Below are 22,365 nucleotides of genomic sequence, written 5' to 3' on the forward strand. Positions count from 1 at the left end.
AGCATCTCTGGTATGAGGGCTTGCTGAGCCTTTTTCAGGGCTGCTCATCCACGGTTGGTGTCTACCTTTCACCCAGCTCTCACCTGTGGTTCCAAGAAGTTGTAGCATGTGCAGGGCCCATACCCCAGTAAACTGTCTGGCAGATGGGCTAAGCCAGATTGAGGCTAGCCAACAGGCCTCAGACCCAAGTATGTGAAGATTTCTCCCAGTGAATGGGTAGGTGAGAACAATTTGTTCCAACAGCGTGAAGGCGCTGAAGCAAGTGCTTTGGAATACTTAAAACTTGGTCAGACATCAAAGACACCAAGGCCATCCACTGCATCCTGGGTCATCACCAGTCACCTTGACTTTCATCTTGCCATTGGACTTTGATGACTCTAGAAGAGAGAGTGAGGCTGATGACTTTGTGCAACTCTGACTCACTTAAATCCAAGCATGAGTCAAGACATCACCCCATGATGTCACTGATCCTCTTTGAAAATGAAGGACAACCATGTGGCTTCTTTACAGAAGAGAGGCTGGTCACTGTTTTTGTGAGTGCCCTCTAGACAAGTGGTGTCAAACTCAAATAGAAATGGAGGATCATGTATATAAGGATCCCTGCGGGGTCCCATGTTGACTTCAAAAAAACCCATATTAACATTATCTATATTCTATCGTGTTTTTCCTAATTTTGTTAAATATTTCCCAATTACATTTTAATCTGGTTCAGGCAACAGTGGGAGCATATTTGACACTTGCTGTAGAATCTTGAACTGTGGGTCATGATCTCGTATGAGGTCTGGACTCAGTTTAAGAAGTGCTGAAGGGGTTTCGAGTGGAAAAAGTTTAAGAAGCCCTGCTCTAGATGACATCCTCATGGCTATTTCAGGTCTTTTTATGAGTCAGATTCACAGTCACACTTAGACCACAGTAAGAGTTCCTTAAAGTCAAGCCTGCCAGTTGAATTTCTTTTTGTCCCCTTCACCAGTTTCCCCGGGCCCATCTGACATATGAAATCTGGGTTTGAGTGAGTAAGTTTCTTAAAATTCCCATCATACTTCTGAAACTAGAACCATGAAGATTACTCAGGAGTTTCATTTAGAGAGACTGAAAGGAGTGGAGTAAAGCTGACAACTTTTGTTCTGAATTCCTGCAGTTTCCTTATGTACAAACAAGAATGTGTACAGTTTTCTTATGTATAAACAGGAATCATCACCAGAAATACCATTACCAAAATATTTGGTAAATTTCTCTGTAAAAGGTGATGTATTAGGTTTTCTATGGAGCGAATTATATCTATCTTTTGGGTGTTATCATCATTATTAATGCAGGTTTTCTATTATTTAATTATAGGGCTCTGAACTCAGAAAGTTGTTGATTTTTCAGGGCAAGGAACATCTCATGTATCTGAATAGTTCCTCTCATCCCTAGTTGCATTTGTGATTCTGTGAATTAAGAGCAGGGAAATATATCATTGGATACCTCCATACCAATGCTGTTATACTGAATTAGATCACATTTCTGTGTGGCTTTGAGTTCTCTGGGAATTACCCAGTATAAAGAGTGAGAAGAAATCTTTATAGAGCCTAAATCTTCTCCAGACAAATATTGTTTCATAGAAGAATGAGTCTTCTTTGGGAATTGTATAAATTCAATCCTTTAAATTTGGCAATTAATTAGTTTTAAAGCACTACAGACTTTGAGATGTGGAGACATTTAAATAATGGATCAAGCAGCAGAATTTACTGTCCTGGAGATCTCTGGGAGCATGAGATAAAACCTTATCCATCTGGGACATCTTAGGGACAGAGTTGGGGAAAGGGTAATAGGTAAGATGAAGCTCTGACTAATCGTTTAGTCTATGGGGTTCATCAGCCTTATAACCTGCCTCTGAACACTTAGCCACATATTTCAAGAGTCTTTTCTATGCTGCTGAACCAGAGGGGAGTTGGACCAAAACAGTATGAAGTAGCAACAAAGTGTTCCCTCTTTCCAATTTAGACTTTCCTTTGCTGCCATCTCTCCTTTTTCTTGTATTCCCAACATATTCCCTTTCTTTCAAAGTGTTTTCCCTACCCTGCTTTTACCCCTCAAGAAACACATCCTGGATTGCTCTTAGGAACAGAATATCACAGAAACTCCATCTAGAGAAGAGGAAAGGAAGATTAGAAGGTAGAAGAAAGTCAGTTTGTCAGTAGGCCTGCTAATTGATTTGTATTTGGTCCATTGATTTTTATTAATCCTCTGCCTTATTTGCTTCAGACTCTAGACATATAGAGTAATACTGATTTCCATGGTAAGATTACAGTGCTACATACAGAACACTGAAGAACTGAGTACCAAATGAAGGGCACAGAGTGATGCACTAGGAGTCAGGAAGACCTGAATTTGAATCCTGCTTAAGACACTTATTAGTTGTGTGACTCTCAGCTCCAAGTTTCCTCATCTGTAAAATGGGAATAAAAATAATACCTACATCTCAGGGTTGCTATGAGGATCAAATGAGATAAATATATGTAATGTTCTTTGGAAAACTAAAAAAAAATGCTATTTTCCCCCCAGCAATGAGCATAGTGCCTGGTGCATAGTAGGAACTTGATAAATATTTGTTGATTTGATGTAGTCACTTTCATTCACTCTGAAAGTGTAACTCTAGGGTCTCTACCCCTAGAATTTCCCATTTGGCTGAGATGCAGAGTTAATTAAATCATATGTGTGATATCTTTTCAAGATGTTGCAGGTCTCACTTCCCAAATCTCAGAAAACTTTGTGTCTTGGGCATAACTTTGCAATAAGCGTGTTCTGACTGAGGTACACAGGGAAAAAGAAAATTCCACCCAGTCCTCACCCTCAGGAGGAGACAAGGCTGGAACAGATGGGAAGAAATCAAATTTTAAACAAGTTTTAAACACTTAACAAAGAAATATAAACAATTACAAATAAATACCAAACAAACGGAGGCCACAGATGCTAAAGGCAGATTGCTGATTACATCTAAGCAAGATTTCTTCAGGAAAAAAAAAATCAGAGGTGTTGAGTTAAGAGCAGCTTAATAAAATGGACTTAAATGTTTAGCTCTTTGTTTTGGTATTTCTTTTAGGCAAGCACTCCCCAGCAAAAACCAGGAAAGCATTTGGATGTGGATCAGAACTTCTAATTGGCTGTTCTCTTTTGCCTTTTATCTTTCCTTCACACCTTGCTGGGAAATATTCATAAGAGAGGAAGGTATTTCCCAGAGCCAATGGTACTTGGGTGTCCTGAGTGGAACTTGTAGCAGGCACTTTTCTGCATTGCATAGATATCCTAAGGAGGAACATATTTTAGGTTGCAATTTTTTGCCTCTTTGACCCTAAAGTGTTTTCAAAAGAGAGACAGAGTTGGGAGCTCCCTTTGCCAAAGTTTTAAACAGTTGCCCTCATTGTCTGCCCTCCTGTTTCCTCCCTCCTTCTTTTCGCTTCTTTGTGGAGCTTTCTGTGTGAAAGTGTGAAAATTACAAATCCCGAGGAACTGCGATCAGAACTCTACCTAGGGAAACTTTAGACTATCCTTGCCATAAATATCTCTCCAAGGCAGCCTGACGTCAGAGGCTGGGAGGGAGGGAGAAGAGGTTGGTCTGAAAGTGAAAACAGCAGTGGTTTCAATCTGAGTACTGTACAGTACAGAGAGGAAAGAGGAGGAAGAAGACAAGAGGCACTCTGTGTGGATTATAGGACTACAGAAATCGGGGAGCCAGGACGAAGCTATGGGATACACAGTGTAAGTGCGACAGCCTCGTCCCCTCTGGTCTCTGTTTCATGCTCTTGGGAGTATGGGGGATGGAAATAAGGAGCAACATTCAGGGGGTATGTCTCCTTTTTAAAAACTTTATAATCTTAAGAGGGGTTGGAAAACATTGCTCTGCTATGGGCAAACTGTTGTTTCTTCTAAGTGTACATAGGAACTGTGGACATTTGGGGCTCTGCTGCTGCTGCTGCTCTGTGTGTGTGTGTGTGTGTGTGTGTGTGTGTGTGTGTGTACGTGTTGACACATTTGTATAAAGGAAATGTCTTTGGAAAACTCTAAGAGGAGAGGGGGAGAGAAAGATTTGTGTATTTGAAACCTGATTCCCTGATTGTCACAAGAGCGTCAACCCAAAATGAACTCTCCCAATCCCTAAATACTGGCAACTTTCCTGTGGCTTTTCCCCAGTTCAGGGTCCCCAACTGGCTCCTTGGGTTGGTTGGATTTTAACCCTTTCCAGACTCAGCTCCCAGCCATGTACAAGCTGTCGACTGCAGATGGGACAGAGTGAGCAGTATCTGTTCACCCTCTTGGTGGTGGTAGTGGAAGCTTTCTTTAGTCTGGTCCTGTGGCTTGAGCTACTCAGGAGGAAGAATGCCAGGGACTGGAGAGGGGAAAAGACATTTGGGAATAAGCTCCTTGAGTTTATAAGCCTCAGCATCCCCAGTTAGCTACTGCATAACTTTGTTGTTCGGGTTTGACATTTAGGGGAGTTTGCACTGTAATTTAAATAAGGAACGCATCAATCTGGAGGACAGGTAATTTGTGAGGAGGATGAAAAGGAAGAGGAGGGGGAAGAAAAAGAGGAGAAGGAGGAGAGGGGGGAAGAGGAAGGGGAGGTGGCATAGACTCTGGCACAAGCTAGATCCCCAGAAGAGGGGGGAGTGGGCTGCATGTCTCTGGCACATCTGTCCCACAGCAGTGTGGGTGCTGGGTACCCCGGGGAGTGTGCAGTGCCCCAAACAAGATGTGAGCCTGTAACATAAAGAGAAGTATCTGAGCTGTGGGGTGGAGAGAAAGATTTTTATCAAAATTGAACACAGATTGCTGAGGTCTGAGCTTGGTTAACCCTTCCCTCTGCCTTGTATGCTCATGCACCATACTCTGATTAATGCAAGAATAGTTCTGCAGGGGGATAGATGGAAGAATCCTTGTAGTTTTCCCTGAATTACATCTGAGAAGACTGACATCCTTAAATCTGTAAACCTTGACTTCCTTCCAATCCCCTCTAAACTCCTCAGTTTAGTGCCCGTTTTGGGAGATTTCTTTCTGAAGACTGGTTTTCCTGAAGAAGGGGACTTACCTTGGGACTTAATGTGAAAGAAACATATTTTTGCTCAGTATGGAAGAGGGGCAAAAATGGATTGGGTCAGGATTACACAATACACGGCTCTCTGATGTCAATAGTCAGTTTCAACAAACAAGAGACCACAGAAGGGATTATTTTCAGCTTTCATCTAAAAGAGGTTCTTTTTGGTTTGGCATTTTACAACAAAAATTTTGGTGGGAGGGGGACTGAGGGAGTTGGTTGTTAGTATCCTTTGGATTAGTTGATTGGAAAATTTACTAGATTCTCCTCATGTGAAGGAAATTCCGACAAGTGGATTTATGTCCTGAAATATTTTGGACTCAGATTGTATTAAATACTAGACAAAATGATTTTCTTTCATAATGAGGGAACTTAAACAAGTGAAAATTATACAATTACTTTAAATCCTAGAGGACATTGCCATTTGGGTGTTTAGAAGACAAATGAAATTATTATATGCCAATATGGGTATTGGCACTTATGTGCTCATGTGTCTCTCTGTGGTAACGTGCTCATGTATATATGGGTATGCAATGGGAGAAAGGGGCTGGAGTGGGGAAGGGATGAGTGTGCCCAGTAACTCATCTATTAATGGGGGTGATGCCTAAAAGCTATTCATTCATTTAAAAAGTTATCCCATGCTGCATCTCTACTGCCTATCAGACATCTTGATCTGGATGTCCAGTAGACATTTTAAGGTCAACATGTCCAAAACTGAGCTCATTATTTTTCCTCCCAAATACCCCCCTTTTCTAAACTTCCCTATAACTATTGAGGGTATCACTGTCTTTCTAGTCTCCTAGGCTCAAAACCTAGGTGTCATCCTTGACTCCTCACTCTCTCTCACTCCCCATATGAAATCGGTTGCCAAGGTCTTATTCCATCTTTATGGCATCTCCAAAATACACATCCTTCTCTCCTCTGATACTGCTACCACTCTGGCACAGTCCCTCATGTCCTCATACCTGGCCTATTGCAGCAGCCTGAAGATTAATCTGCCTTTCTCAAGTCTCTCCCTACTCCAATCCATCCTTGATTCAACTGCCAAAGTAATTTTCTTAAAGCACAGGCACTACTATGCCATCCCTTCCTAATCATTAAACTCCAGTATCTCCCTATCAGCTTCAGGATCTGTTTGGTATTCAAAACCTTTCACAACCTACTCCTCCCCACTTTCCAATCTTCTTATACTTCACCCTTCCTCAAGTACTTTTGATCCAGTGACACCGGACATAGTGACCTTGCTGTTCTCCAAACAAGAGACTTTATATCTTAGTTCCAAGTAGGCTGTATCCCATGAATGGAATCCTCTCCTTCCTCATCTCCACCTCCTGGCTTTCTCCAAGACCTAACTAAAATTCCCCCTTCTACAGGAAGCCTTTCCTCATCCCTCTTGATTCTAGTGACTTCCCTCTGTTGATTATTTCCTACTTATCCTGTATACAATTTGTTTGTACCTGTTGTCTTCCCCCATTAGAATGTGAGCTCTTTGAGAACAGAACTTTTCTTTGTATCCCCAGGCCCTAGCATAACGTCTGGCACACAGTAGGTGCTTAATAAATACTTATTGACTAACTGACTGATGGCTCTCTGGTTCCCAAGGAATGAATTTGACTCACTGATAGAACATCAAAGTCTGTTAATATGGGTGATCCCGAAGCAAAACTTTTTTTTTTCTACCTTGAGTAGCAATGACTAGGCAGAGTGGTACCCTATAGGGACAAATAATGCACAGAATATTTTATAGAAAAGGGTTATGACCTAGAAAAGGGGAGCTAATTCAAGAATATAAGAATACATGGTATGTTGTCGTGGGCAAGTAGGAAAAGAATAGATAAGAAGGAGGTTGGAGGTTGGCAGGGCAGGATCCTTCTTCCAGTGAGAATTGATCATGCTCTTTAATCTTCCACCACCACTAATCCCCAAGAAAGTGAATGTTACATGAGCGATTACTTCATCACTAAGTAACCTTGAATCTGGATGGTAAATGACTGGGCTATGCCAAAGATATGAGCATAAGTAGGCATTTGGAAGATGGAGATGTAAAGGAAGGATGGTTCTTGTGCTAAGAACTTTATCAAAATATCATAGAGCTAGAACTAGGAGGAACTTGGAAGCCATCTAGTACAACCCTCTTTATTGTACAGACTAGGAAACTGAGACCCCAGACTGTCAGAGTGATTTTTCTTAAGTGCAAATCTGATTATGTCATTCTCCCACTCAATAAACTCCAATGGCTCCCTATTGCCTCTAGGTTAAAATGTAAACCTCTCTGTTTAGCTTTTTAAAACCATCATCACTTATCTTTCCAACCTCATTATACATTATTCCTCTTTCTGCACTCTGAAGTCCAGTGAAATGACCTTCTTCTGTCCCTCACACATGACACGTCATCTCTCATCATCATGCCTTTGCACTGACTATCTACAGATTCCCCTATGTCTGTGATGTATTCCTTTCTCACTTGTGGCTCATAGAATCACTCTCTTTCTTCTAGCATCAGCTCAAGTACCACCTTCTCCATGAAACCTTTCCTGGTGCCCCTAACTAATGGCCATCCTCTCCAATTACTTTCTGTTTAATGTATGGACTTGTTTCCTTCATTGAATATAAACTCTTGAAGAGTAAGAATTATTTCATTCTTTCTACTGATATTCTTAGCACCTTGCATGCTGCTTGGCACTTATATTTGTATCAATAAGCATTTACGAAGCATCTATTATGTGTCAGATACTGTACTGGGTGCTGGAGATACAAAGAAAGGCAAAAACAGGCCCTATCCTCAAAGAGCTCACAATATAGTGGAGAGAGATAATATGTAAATAACTATGGAAGATAGGATAAATTTGGAGATGATTTCAAAGAGATTTGTTGTTGTTCAGTTATGTCTGACTCTTCCTGACCCCATTTGGGGTTTTCTTGGCAAACATACTGAAGTGATTTGCCATTTCCTTCTCCAGCTCATTTTATAGATGAGGAAACTGAGGCAAACAGGGTTAAGTGATTTGCCCAGAGTCACACAGCTAGGAAGTATTTGAGGCCAGATTTGAAATCAGGAAGATGAGTCTTCCTGACTCCAGGCCCAGCACTCTATTCACTGCATCACCTAGATGACCCAATTTCAAAGAGAAGGCACTAACAATTAAGGAAGGTCAGGAGAGGCTTCTTAGAGAAGATAGGATTATATCTGAGATTTGAAGGAAGCCAGAGAAGCCAGGAAGCAGAGACAAGGACAGATAACATTTAAGGCCTGGAGGTACAGCTGGTGAAAATACAGTTTTTGCAAACAGAATATCTTGTGTGAGAAAGAGGAATGAGGTCAGCATCACCGAATTTTAGAGCATATGGAGGGGAGTAAGCTGTAAGAAGACTGGGTCAGAACATAAGAAATGCTTGTTGATTTACTGATTGATTGGTTGGTGAGATTTGGATAATTAAAGGGCTCCCCAGGCTGGAAACTCTTTTATTCACATTTAGCCATAAAGAATGATTTGCATTTCCTCTAAGGTTAAAGTTAGTCTCAACCTGTACTTTATAACCAGGAGAAATTGTATAACAGTGAACATAGTGCCAGATTTAGTGATCGAAGTCCAGGGTCTGAGTCCCAGTTATACTGTATGGGACTCATTCAATATGTATGGGACTTGATATCCTCATATTTAACTCTATGTCCTTAAGAAAGGTACTTAATTTCTGTAAGCCTCAGTTTTTCCATATGTAAAAGAAGGCAATAATTTTCATACTACTAAGTTAGCTGGGCTATTCCAAAGATTAAATGAAATTACTTTTGTTCAGTCGTGTCTGACTCTTCATGACCCCATCTGGGGTTTTCTTGGCACAGATACTGCTGTGGTTTGCCATTTCCTTCTCCAGCTTGTTTTACAGTTAAGAAAACTGAGGCAAACAGGGTTAAGTATCTTGCCCAGGGTCACACAGCTAGTAAGTGTCTGAGGCTAGCTTTGAACTCAGGAAGTTGAATCTTCCTGACTCCAGGCCCAGTGCTCTATCTACTGTACCACCTAGCTGCCCCAACAAAAATATATCTCTATCTCTATTTATCTCTATCTCTATACCTATACTTATCTGTCTGTCTGTCTATCTATCTGTCTATCTATCTGTCTCTCTTGCTAGCTGCATAAAGCACTTTAGAAAGAGTGAAGCCTTGGATCCATCTCAGATATCATTATTCCCCATTCTACTGGGTTGTACAGACATTGAACTCTGGATCTCAAGTCAGTTAGGTACATTTTCTGTCAAAAGACCACTCATAAGAGTTTCCATCACCATTTTCCCAGTTCTAGAACAGAGGCCAATAGTAGAAACTACTAAACAGATTCATAGCCATGTAGATCTTGCTGGCTTGAGAGTGAAAGGAAGGCATGAGTTAGATACCTGGAGTACTACAGGTATTTAACCTGGGCTATCATTACTCTGTCTAGGTTTTGGAGGATTAGCTTAAAGGCAGAAGAGACCCACTAATTATTAAGAATGATGCTCAGAGTTAAGTAAGGAAGAGACTTTAATGGGACTCAATGAATTAAAAGGTCTAGACACTCATACAATTCCAGGGGTGGGGCCTAGGATAGAGAATTTGGCTTGACTTTTCTCTTCTTGATTTGTTCCAAGGTGAACAAGGGATCCATCAGAGAATGAGAGCAGTTTGCTCTCTTGCTGGGGAAGCAGTTATAGGCTTTCCAGGCCTATTCAGTGTCTTCTAAGAGATCCTTCATATTGACATTTATGTCTATGTCTTTCAGATGCACATTTGTTTTTATTTAAGTTTTTAATGTAACCATGTCTTAGGATGACTTTTCAGTTTTTAAAAGATTAGCTAATGGCCAACTTCTCCAGAGATGTTCTAGTCAAGGAATATGTAAACCTGTATCTAATGGCAGGATATGCTTCTCCATCTCTTCTCACTGAATTTTTTTTAAACTATGAGGCTTTTAAATGTTATGGTAGAAGTGTGAGTGACACCTGGTTTCTCCCTTACCCTCCCCTCTCCAACATGCAACTCCAGAAAGTCACTCCATGTCTGAGGTACTCAGTGGGTCAGCATCTTTTCAAAACTTGAGAACAGTAGCCCCCACCAAGGTACTTCCTTTCACAAAGACACAGAACACATTAGTTCAAAGCAAAAGGCATTTAATCAAATAGCAGAACAAATCAAGTGGCAAAAAAGAATCTTCATGCTTAAATAGAATATACTTTCCCATGGGTTACCACACTATCAGTTAGAAGGACGCATATATGGAAAATATATTTGGCTGGGCCACATGTATGAATTTCACATATGTGTGACCAGATATATACCTGGAAAGGTAAGTCTCCTCCAACATGAAAGACTTACTGCCATCCTTTGGTGACAAAATAGTTTTAGTTTTTGTTCTTTTTCTTTTTTTAGACAATTGGGGTTAAGTGACTTGCCCAGGGTCACACAGCTAGCAAGTGTCAAGTGTTTGGTCTGAGGCTGGATTTGAACTCAGGGTCCTCCTGACTTCACGGCTGGTACTCTATCCACTGTGCCACCTAGCTGCCCCAAAATAGTTTTGTTCTATAATGAATGTTACATTATCTCAACTCTGATAGATGACCTTACTTGATTTATGGTCACTGGGATATTACTCTCTGCTACTATCTACTACTCTATAGCTAGTCAGCCTCTTTATTACTAACTGCTGATTTCTTCTATCTGTTGTGGTGTTGTAGTTTTTAAGTCTCCTCTTGGAAAGAAAGGGTTAAAGATTGTAGAGAACACAACCTAGAGCTATGTGCCATAACCAACCTGGTAGTAAGCAAAGGTCATCATAATCTCCAGTCTAACTTTAAGTCAATTATTCTGATTACTTTTCCTATGATTCAGACTTAAAGTCCCTGACCTCAGCCAACTACTTGACTTTGGATTAGAAAATTCCTTTTAATTCCAGTCAAATACTTCATGGCCTGTCTGTATCTTCACTATTCACAAGAGCATCATGAGAAATAAGGGGAACCTTGTGTGAGAGGGCTGACATGTGAGCCTCCCCTCAGATCCTATAATGCTTCCTTATTGTCATGCAAATCTACCTGAGGGCAAGAAGGAAAGAACTAAATGAAGCTAAGAGGGTGAGGCTACCATCTTTGATCTGTATTATGTCATACCGACCTTCTTGTCATTCAGTTGTGTCCAACTCTTTGTGACCCCATGGACCATAGCACGCCAAGTCTTTCTATCCTCCACCATCTTTTGAAGTCTGTCCAAGTTAATGTTCATTGTTTCCATGACATTATCCATCTTATTTTCTGCTGTCCTCTTCTCCTTTTGCCTTCAATATTTCCCGACATTGAGGTCTTTTCCAATGAGTTCTCTGTCCAAAGTATTTAACCTTCAGCTTTAGTATTTGACCTTCCAATGAATAGCCTGAATTAATTTCTTTAAGTGTTGATTTATTTGACATTCTCGCTGTCCAAAGGACCCTCAGAACTCTTCTCCAGCACCACAATTTGGAAGCATTGATTCCAAGATGCTCAGCTTTCCTTATAATCCAACTCTCACAGCTACTGGGAAAACCAAAACTTTCCCTCCAAGGACCTTTGTCAGCAAGATGATGTTTCTGCTTTTGGTCAGCACAAAAGTGGTAGAAATATCCACGAATGGATTTTCTCTCTGGGTCTATTCATTGCAGTGATAATACTGTTCTGTATTCATTTATGTTTATTCAGCTAAGTAGCTTTGTGGTGTTTTTTAAATTTTATTTTATCTAGGAAAGATTTGTTGTTGTTGATATTAGTCATGTACCACTCTTTGTGACCCCGTTTGGGGTATTCTTGGCAAAGACACTGAAAGTGGTTTTCCATTTCCTTCTCCAGCTCATTTTACAGTTGAGGAAATGGAGGGAAATAGGGTTAAGTGACTCATCCAAGGTCACACAGCTTGTATGTGTCTGAGGCCAGACTGGAGTTCATGAAATGAATATTCCGGACTCTAGGCCAGGTTCTCTAGCCACTGTGCTACCTACCTGCCCAGCAACATCATAAGCAATATTAAATGATGGATAAGACAAAGAATTTCTGTTTTATTTTGGAGTGGTTCATATAATATTGTTTCTTTTCTTTGTCTGACTTAAACTAGTGCTTCATTAATGAGATAAGGAGAAAGTCACTATGGTAGGGGTATCACCTGTTTTATGTAGGCAAGGCTGGTTTTTTAAGGGAGTGGGGAAGCCTTTGGCAATAGTACTGGAAGTTTCAACATAGTTCCCATTGCTCTGCCTTTCTGATCTAGCATCACTATATTCTTTGGTGAATGTAGAAATGGAGAATAGTGTTTTATTTTAATTTAAACAGGAATCGCATCATTTTAAATTTAATTATCACTAAAGTTATTTTTGTTGCATTTTATGGCCCACATATTTCTCATCAGCACAGTGGAAAGAATGTCAATCTGGAGTCAGTGGACCTAAATTCAAATCCTGGTTTTGCTATTTACCAGCTGTGTGACCTTGGAAAAGGCCTCTGACTTCCTTTCCTCAGTTTCCTCATCTGCAAAATGACAGGTTGGACTAGTTGACCTTTACATTCCCTTCTATCTCTAATCTATAATCATTGTATTCTAACCTCAAGCCTGGCCAGAGTTAGACCTGGCCCAGCATAAGACCTTTTAGATTAAACATTTGCTGTGGATAATTAAGAGGGATAGAAGAGAAGGGAAGAAATCAGTATGTTTACACAGATACAATTTGGGGGGTAATTTTGGCCTTTAAAATTTGTTTTCAAAACCCTGAATTATCTAGATGGTTTTCAAACTTGAATTAATCTTGTGTAATGTTGACTTCTTCGGGGAAAAATAGACCATCTATCCATATAATAATAATAGGGGTAATAGTAACAACAATAATAATAGCTAACATTTATATAATGTTCACTATGTGATAAGCACTTTAAAATTATTTCATTTGATTCTTACAACAAGTCTGAGAAATAGTGCTACAATTGTCTCCATTTTATAGATAAGGAAACTGAGGCAAACAGAAGTTAAATGACTTGTGCAGGGTAACAGGGCTAGTAAGTATCTGAGGTCTGATCTGAATTCAGGTTTTCCTGATTCCAGGCCCAGCACTCCAAGCCCTATGGCACCACCTAGCTGCCCCACTTGGCTCTATAGATCAAGAGTTTTGGGTTTTTTTAGTGGTGACCCCAAAGGGTGTTTTTATCCCTTTTCATGATTATTCTTCCTTCTTCTGATCTCCTCTGGCCCTTTAATAAGTGTATAATATATTGGAGGAATATTATGACAAATAGGCTTTGGAGGATTGTTTTGGTCAAATAATAACTGGTGTATATAACTTCAAACATAAAGTTCATTTGTTCCTCTCTCCTCCCTTTTAATGTATGTTCAGGTAAAACTTTGTGTTCTATCTTGAATGTGTTCTAGTGATTATCTGGTTTTCCCATAAATGCAATCATGCCATGGCTAGATCAGATAGGACATTTGCTTTGCCCTTTATCTCCTTTGTGCCTCTATCTTTAAAACTTAGTGTGAGACTAGACCTAGTATAATGTTTGGGGTCCAGGTGGGTTTGAAGGCTTGCTTATAATCTTTCCTGGAGATAGGGACTAGACAGGCCAGTTGACCTTTGGGATTTCCTCAGAAAATGATTGTTGTTGGTCCTGTAAAGCAAAGAAAGTAGTCCCAGGGGAGTCTGTTGGTATTCAACTCTTTGTCCCTTTGGGAACTCTGGCTTTATATTCAGATTCAGTGTTTACGTCATTGCCTGGGTTGTTCCTGCCAAATCTGACTTTTTCTTATGGTAGACATTTGAGTATTACTCCTTTTGTCCCAAATATAGGTAATCTCTACTATGTTTTAAACACATCGCCCTTGCCAGCCTTTCTGTACCAGAAACCCAGACTTAATGCCAAAGTCAAGTATTCCTCTATTATTTAAATTTGATAAACCAAAATCAATATACCAGATCAAATTATTTGAGGTCAAGGTTTACTTTTCTTCTATCCACTCTTACCTAACTTAGGTTTCCTAGAGAAGGGCAGAGAGGGGACAGAGTGAAGTGAATGGAAGGAAAATATTAATGTTTCTCCAATGACAGCAATAGTATTTGTAATTAACCAAAGTAGCACAAATGATTACTTTGGATTATTAAAGGGACAAGAGGGACAAAATCACTCCAGGAATATTATTGTCATCATCATCATGAAAGGGATTGATTATAAAAGCTTATAGTAAAGCTTATGGAAGCTTATTTTAAGGTGGTACTGTGTTGTTAACTGTATACTATTGATCACTTCATTCATTTGAAGGATCACTATACTAGCAGAGAAGGACATCTACTACGACTATTTCTGTTGGAGGTGATTATCATCTATTCATGTAGCTGTTGCTAAGAGAATTGATCAATAATCAATAGTCTTGGGGGGAAGCTAGGGGTTCCTGGAAAGAGCAGAGGACTTGATATCAAGAATTAGGCCTGAGTTTCAGCTCTAACACTTACTTTATCTGTGGGCTTGGAAAAAATAACTGTCCCTCTCTGGGTCTCAATATTTTCATAAAAAAAAAAAAGATAGGCCTGGAGTTCTGTGTGAGATGATTGAGTAAGAAGTTGCATATTAGCCTAGATCCCACTTTTACCACCTCAGAACAGTATGAAATGTGCCAAATGAAGGAATAAGAACTATAATGAGAATAAGAGAAGGAAAGAAAAATTTCCCCACCAGGAAATTCCTACAGAAAATATAATAGAAGGCTGACTTACTATCCTACTATGCCTAAATGTGCCTATTCAGCACTCCCACTTCCCATGCTTCTCACTGGGCACTTACGCTGATTTGTCCTCAGCAGTGATCCCTTGAAAGAAAGAGATCATTGAATTCAACCAGTCCTAATGGTCTGGAAAAAAATAAAGTAGGCAACTATGAATGATAAGGAATGTAGAAGTATGTGGTCTTATCCAGTGTTATCTAGAATAGGTAGGTAGCTGAGAAAGTTTAGGAATAAATTAATTTCCACTAAACACCCCCAAACAACTTTAAAAGCACCACATAAACTAAGGAAAATGCTAATTAAAAGAAGAGAAATAAGAACTTCCAAAAATTGATGCCTGTGAGTTCATCTCTAAGCTCAATGCTCTTCCATCATTTCAAAAAAGAAAGTAATACATGAAATGGAGTAAACAAATAATAACAGTAAACATAAAGATTAGGAAAGGTTGCATCACATAAATCAGCAGTGAGATGATAAAGAAGGAAAAAATGAGCAAACTATCTAAAAAAGAGCACATACAATAAATACTATAGACCTAAAAATCCCTGATGAAAAAGAAAACAAAGCAATAAATTCTATGGGATTTCCAGAAATCATAATGGAAAAACACCAAAAAACTCTGAAATTGTTTGGAAGAAAAATGAATCCATTAAAGGGAAAAAATAAGGATGGAAGTAAAGCAGATATCAGAGCTCTTGAGGAAGAAAAAAGAAAGACAAATAAGAGTTGACAACTTAAACATATGATAACAATGTTTTCAAAATAGTAGGTGCTCTGAAGAAACAGTGAAAGAATTGAGACCCAAAAGTCAAAAATGGAAGAAAATTTGATGGAGTAGAATTTTTTAAGTGGACAAAACACATAAGCTCTATACCAGTTAAAATGACTGACCATGAAGATAGAGTATAGAGACAATCTAAAGATTACAGATTTTCTAGAAAGATATGACATGAAAAATGCTTCAAGAGTTAGTTTTTAGATATTGCCCAGAAATATTGTAAATAGATAGCAAAATCCAGATTTATAAAATCAGTAGGATGCCAATGGAGAGACACTCCAACTTTAATTCATGAAGAAATATATTCCTCAAACATTAGAACAACAATGTCAAACAAAAAATATTATAATCAATCTTAATCATTTAAGACCTCTTTATTTATGAAGAATCAATAAAATAATTAGAATTTGATATTGTGAAGGGCAAATAAAATGAAAAACAAAGTTAATAATAAAAGAAAATTAAAAAATAAAAAAAATTATAATATCTTGCAAATTTGAGCCTAATCATCAATGAAAAAAAAGATAGATGATCAACAAAATGGAGGAATTTGGGTCATTCTTACAAAGAAATCAAAGATGAACAGAGTATGTGACATGCAAACACATCAAACATATCAACCAGAGAGGTAAATAACTACAGTTAGCAAGAAAAATAGTAAATAATAAATCTAAACTTTCATTTTTTAGAGCTAGATATGGCTGTTAGTTTTTATTCATTTTCAAGTCTCCTTGATTAAAGACCAAAGAGAAAGGGAAAAAAAAGAGGCTACATCTTTGATAAGGGTTTTGAACCTTTTTAAAAACATGGTGCCCTTTAGCAGTCTGGTGAAGCCTAATATTACTAGAGTTTGTGGCCTGTATTCATAATTGAAGGAACTGCTAAATTTTAGTTAGAGACTAGTGAAAATAAAGATGTACTTTCCCCCCATATGAGTTCATATACCCAATTAAATCTATTCATAGACTCTTTGGGAGACTGTGGAGCCCAGGTTAAGAACCCTTCTTCTATGGACAAGAGAATCTAAGGGACAAGACAACTAATGGGGTTAAAAAAATGAGAAGGAAGAGGAAAGGAGAAAAAAATAAATTAACATTTCTTGGATGAAACCCCACATTCCCTCATTTGTGAATCAATATTTTGGGAATGTTGGGGAAATACAGAGGAAAATCACTCAAGTGGTAAGATGACAGAGAGTGATGGGGAAGTACAGTGGGATGATAGTGGAGGGAGCCAGAGATGTACTCCCAACTGATGAGATGGGTCTGCAGATTTTTATGCCTCTTTTCCTGCATGGGAAGCTTTGGAAGAGTAGGGAAAGAACACTAGAGATTGGAAGATGGAGCTTGGTGGAGGAGCCCTGATTGTGAAAGCAGCATATTCTGTGGGTAGTATGATTCATTTCCCTCTCAATGGATGAAGAGTTATAGGCTGTGATAGAGACTTTTCATTAGGGTTCTTTCAGGTAAAGTATATACTTTAAGAATCTATTCTTCCTCAGTCAGATGCTGTGCTTCTTAGAACAGTATACCACCACAACCATTTCTCTCCCCTAGGGGCTTCTGACATTGAAGGAGAGTAGATAGGCGGTGGCAAGGACTTAAGTCCAGAGACAAATTGGAGTTTTGCCATAGAATGGACATGTGATGAATGAAAAGGCATGAAGTAGAATCAGGTCCCTTGACATGGGATAAAGAACACCTTCTGCCATACAACACTATCTCCTTTATAAATTAATCTTTCTAGGATTGAGTGTCCTTGGAAGAAGGCCCTTCAAGAAAACAAAAGAAAAATTAGAGAGAGGGGATGCTTGGGTAAATATATGTATATATATATATATATATATATATATATATGTGTGTGTGTGTGTGTGTGTGTGTGTAGATATATATATATATATGTGTATAATTATTCCAATATATAGGCTATATAGAAGAGAGAGCAAGGCTTTTATCTTCCTGAAGACCCACCTGCTATCAGAGAAATTGAAGTAATAAAGAAAGAATATGTAAGTGCATCAAATTTGAGATTCAATTCCAGAGTAGCCTAGAAGAGAAAAGAAGTAAGAAAGACAATGAAATAAAATGAACACTTTTTGGGAAAGGATTCTATGAACAAATATTGCTCAAAATAACAGAGTGGATTGGAGCAAGGGTAAAGACATGCAGGGAGAATTCTCTACCATGCTCCATACTCTTACGTGGATTGAGAAGAGGAAGCATGAAACAAAAGAGAGAGAGAGAGGGAGAGAGAGAGAGAGAGAGAGAGAGAGAGAGAGAGAGAGAGAGAGAGAAAGAGAGAGAGAGAATGGGGAATAAAAGAGGAAGAGGATAGGAAGAGATAGCAGAAGGGAAGAAGGAGAAAGAGGAACAGAGAGAGAGAGACAGAGACAGAGAAACACACATACAGAGAAAGAATTTGGGCTAAGATAAAGTAATGAATGGTAGGGGTGAAAGTCTATGGGATATAATTGGAATAAAGTTAACGTTAACTAAACAAATCACAGGGACTATATTCTGATTTAAAAGAGAATTTTTTTTAAAAAAGAAAAATCAATACAAAAAATAAAATAGAGGAAGCCATCGACCTAATGATTATAACCTTAAATGCGAAAAAATTGAAAACCTTAATAAAGTAAAAGAGAAATACAAAATGAGTTTGAAAGAAACCCTAGAAATTTGTTGTATGCAATAAAGACATTTAAAACAAAAATACATACTAAGTGAAAAAGAGGTACTGGAACAAAATCCGTTATTCTTTAGGTAATTACAAAAAACAGAAATTGCAATCATGATGTCAGATAAGACAACATTAAAAATTAGCAATGTGAAGAGAAACAGAAAATATATTATGCTTAAAGGCAATATAGACAATGAAATAATATCATTATTTGATATTTATGCACCAACTGTAATTGCATCTAAGTTCTTAAGAGAAAAACTAATTGAACTGCTAAAAAAGACATTGATAGTAAGATCATACTTGTAGAAGATACTTTAATATTCTTTTTACAGAGCTAGATGAATCAAACAGAAAGATAAACAAAAATGAAATAAAGAGCTAACCCAATTGTCAAAAAGCTTTGAAAAGACCTTATAGTGAATTCTGTTGGAAATATTAAGAAATATACATACCATATATAATACTTCATATGGAACCTTTATAAAAACTATTTGCCAGGACATGAAGAAATTATAAACAAATGTAGAAAATTTAAATAATAAGTTTATTATTGAGCTAAATTAGACTAGATGATTTCTAAAATCCCTTCCAGTTCTAATAGTCTATGGTTCTGTAATTCTGAATACATACTGTTGGAATAAATGTTAAACCAAAATATAGATAGCTAAGGATCCCTTCAATTAGAAAACAATTTCTCTTTCATTACATTTCATGAGATTTCATTCTTCTCTTATCCACTCACTGATTTTTTTTATTTGTTTTTGTACATGCCTTCTAACTCCTTCTTGATTGTAAGGAGGGCTGCCTGTATTTGAGGGCAGCTACTATGCTTTATTTATTTTTGAATTTCCTCCAACACAGTTCATTGTGCATGCTAGTTACTTAATGTCATTGAATTAATGTTTTTATATATATATATATATATATATATATATATATATATATATATATATTCAGGGTAAGAAGTCATCATGGTGTAGTAATAATAATAATAGCTAGCATTTACATAGTGCTTTAAATTTGGCAAAATACTATCTTACTTATTTTCACAACAATCCTGGAATTTAGGTGCTACAATCAATCCTATTTTACAGATGAAGAAATTGAAGCAAACAGAGGTGAAATGAGTTGTCCAGGGTCACACAGCTAATAAGTATCTGAAACCAGATTTGAACTGGAGGTATCTTCTTGACTCTAGGTCCAACACTCTATCCACTGTACTCCCTCCCTCCCTTGTATAATGGCTACAGTGATGGACCTTAATTCAGTAAAACTAGGGTTCAAATCTTGCCTCTGATCCTTGCTAGCCATTTAGCTATGGGTGAGTCACTTAAACTCTTTGAGCTTCCAGAGACTTTTTTTTTTGAGGCAATCAGGGTTAAGTGATTGCTCGGGGTCACATAGCTAGTAAGCTTCTGAGGCCAAATTTGAACTTAGGTCCTTCTGATTCCAGGGCTCATACTCTGACTACTGTGCCATCTAGCTGCCTCTGCTTCCAAAAATTTTCTAACACTTATTGACTATTTACAAAAATGTTGCAATCTTTGTTGGCAAAGTTAATTCCAATCTAAACAAAATCACAGATCCTTGGAGTATATATCAAGGATAAATGCATTCAGGGAGAGATGAATGAAGAAGGGGATAACTATGGGAATTCCCTGCTAAGACTTTGAGAGGTCTTTTGCTTAATTTGCTTTGAATCTAGTAAACTGGTTCTACCCTAGATTACTTTACTATGTTTTCTCTCAGCTCCCTTTTGCTGGCTATAGAGCTTTTTGCCATCTTGGAAATAGTCTCTGTGGGGAGTAATCTGAGCTGGCCTTGACACTTGATGCTCTGCTTTGGTGAGATGGATTGGGCATCAGCTTGTAGTTAGGAAGTCCAGAGTTTAAATCCAGTTTCAGACACTAGCTGTGTGGCTCTTGGGAAGTCATTTAACTTCTCTCTACCTCAGTTTCTTCATTTGTAAAATGAGGAGGTTTGGTCTCTAACCTTCCTTCCAGCTCTAAATATATTCTTTAATGACAATCATCATCATCACCACTTCATTTGCATCTAGCTTTGAAATGAGTTCTACAGTAAAGAGAGATATGATCATACTGGTCTACCATTACCAGAACATATACTTTATGTTATAAAAATGGGAATGGGTTATGTTGAGTTATCTTCAGTCTATTGCCTAGTTCCCTTAAAATCCATGTGAACACTTATGGAGAAAAAATGTAGCTAAATCAGTAGCCTGAATACTATAAATTGTTAGGACCCTGAGGCATGAGGTTGTCAGTCAACCAGCACTCAATCCTTTTACATGCAAGATTCTTGTCTAGGGATATGTGTCACTCTATCTCTAGCTCAGCCCCGCCCCCCCATGTGGCCACATTCCTTTCTTTGTCTTTCTTTTGTGTTTCTTCATTTGTTTATTTTCACTCAGGGACATAATTTGAACACAGTTTAGATAAGTGAATCCATCGTAAAAGGAGAATCATGTATCACTTATAACAGATTTCACATACCATTCATTCCCTGGATCTATCTCCTCCCAAGACAGAGATCCCTTTTAGGCTGGAGTCTGTCTCCCACTTGTTAGTCACCCATAGCATATGAGTAGTAGAGAGAGCTTATGAATAAATTCATTGTCTTATTAATCTCTCAGTCCCTGGGAAATGGAAGCTGGACATAGCCAATTAGTTCATTAATTTAGAGTGCTATAGAAATATTGATGATTCTTATGTTTGTAATCACATGGGCAAATAAGAATACAGGAGCACTTTTTCAGGGTCACAGAAATCCACTCTGGGAGCTGCTCTTTGTATTTGTCTGCTCTTTCAACTTCAATACTGGAATAGGACAGTACTTAAATCCCCCAGAGGTTAGGACTCATTGGGCAATATCTGATGGTCAGCAGTCTAATACTAACTATAGCAGACTGTCAGACCTGCCTCAGCTCCTACCATTGTCTCCCTCAGGCACCATCTCTTCACCTTTAAAATTTGTACATTACTTAGATCTTATAACATCCTCTTCTATTTGTCAGACATGCCATCCCATGGGGTTAGAAGTACAAATTAAGTTATGTCAGAATGTCAGAAACCTGGAAAAATAGCTAGAATTCCATTCTCATATTTTCAAGAAAACCACTTGGGACTAGATAACAATCTGCCCATGGAAAAAAGTTTTTTTCCCTTTATTTTAAGCCACTAAACCCATACATGGGTATTAACTTCTCATCTTAGTTAACTTTTCATCTTCTACAGGAAGTCTTTCCCCAATGCCTCTTACTTCTAGTGCCTTCTCTCTGCTAATTATTTCCTATCTATCCTGTATATAACTTGTTTATACACATCTGTTTTCTTGTCTCCCACATTAGATTGTGAGCTCCTTAAGGGCAGGATTTGTCTTTTTCCTTTCTTTGTATCCCCCAACACTCAGGCACTTAATGAATGCTTATTGACTGACTGATTGATCTAAGCCTTTTTGGTACTAGACTAAAACCAATTGAACAAATAGGCAAAAATTAAGAAAGAACTTGCAACAAAAAATAAATAGGATTAGTGTAAGTGGTAGTAGTGTAAGGAATTTATACAAACCTATTTTCTGTCCACTAGTTGGTTATACAGGGCTAGGAGGTAGCAGCAGCCCTGCAGAAAAGGACAAAACTGAGAGAGGACTCTACCTGGGAAACCAAGGTGTACTCCTGTCCAGATAATACATTATTGGAGAACATTACGATTTTCTTGGAGGGCAAAGTGGGCACAACTCTCTTGCCTGGTCAGATCAAGCATGTTGTTTTTAATCCTTCTGTCATGACTAAATGTCTAGAGTTTTCCTTCAGTCCATTTTCTCATTCTCTGTATTCCCTTTCACCTTGTAGAGAGAACTAAAGAATGAGTCCTTTTTAGAAACTCCAGATATTTTTGGGATCTTGAGTCCTCTGTCCTGGGTTAACAAAAGAAGAGGTCCACCTAGAATGTCTCTTTCTTTATAATCTAAGCTGACAACTATTTCCACTCAGCCATCAGCAAGTGTGTGCGTGTATGTGTATGTGTATGTGTATGTGTATGTGTATGTGTATGTGTA

At 38.3% G+C, this 22,365-nt stretch overlaps 1 protein-coding gene across 1 annotated transcript in view; it reads left to right on the forward strand.

The window, feature by feature from the left end:
- Positions 1 to 3,650: 3,650 nt before the first annotated feature.
- The window catches only part of LOC114053314 (disheveled-associated activator of morphogenesis 2), a 158,173-nt gene continuing 139,458 nt past the window's right edge, over positions 3,651 to 22,365 (forward strand). Inside the window, exon 1 of the mRNA XM_027876258.1 lies at positions 3,651 to 3,738. The gene's annotated coding sequence lies outside the window, so the exon portion shown is untranslated. The remainder of the gene's footprint in view (positions 3,739 to 22,365) is intronic.

Source organism: Vombatus ursinus, unplaced genomic scaffold (assembly GCF_900497805.2).
Source record: "Vombatus ursinus unplaced genomic scaffold, bare-nosed wombat genome assembly UNPS02014811.1, whole genome shotgun sequence".
NCBI lineage: Eukaryota > Metazoa > Chordata > Mammalia > Diprotodontia > Vombatidae > Vombatus > Vombatus ursinus.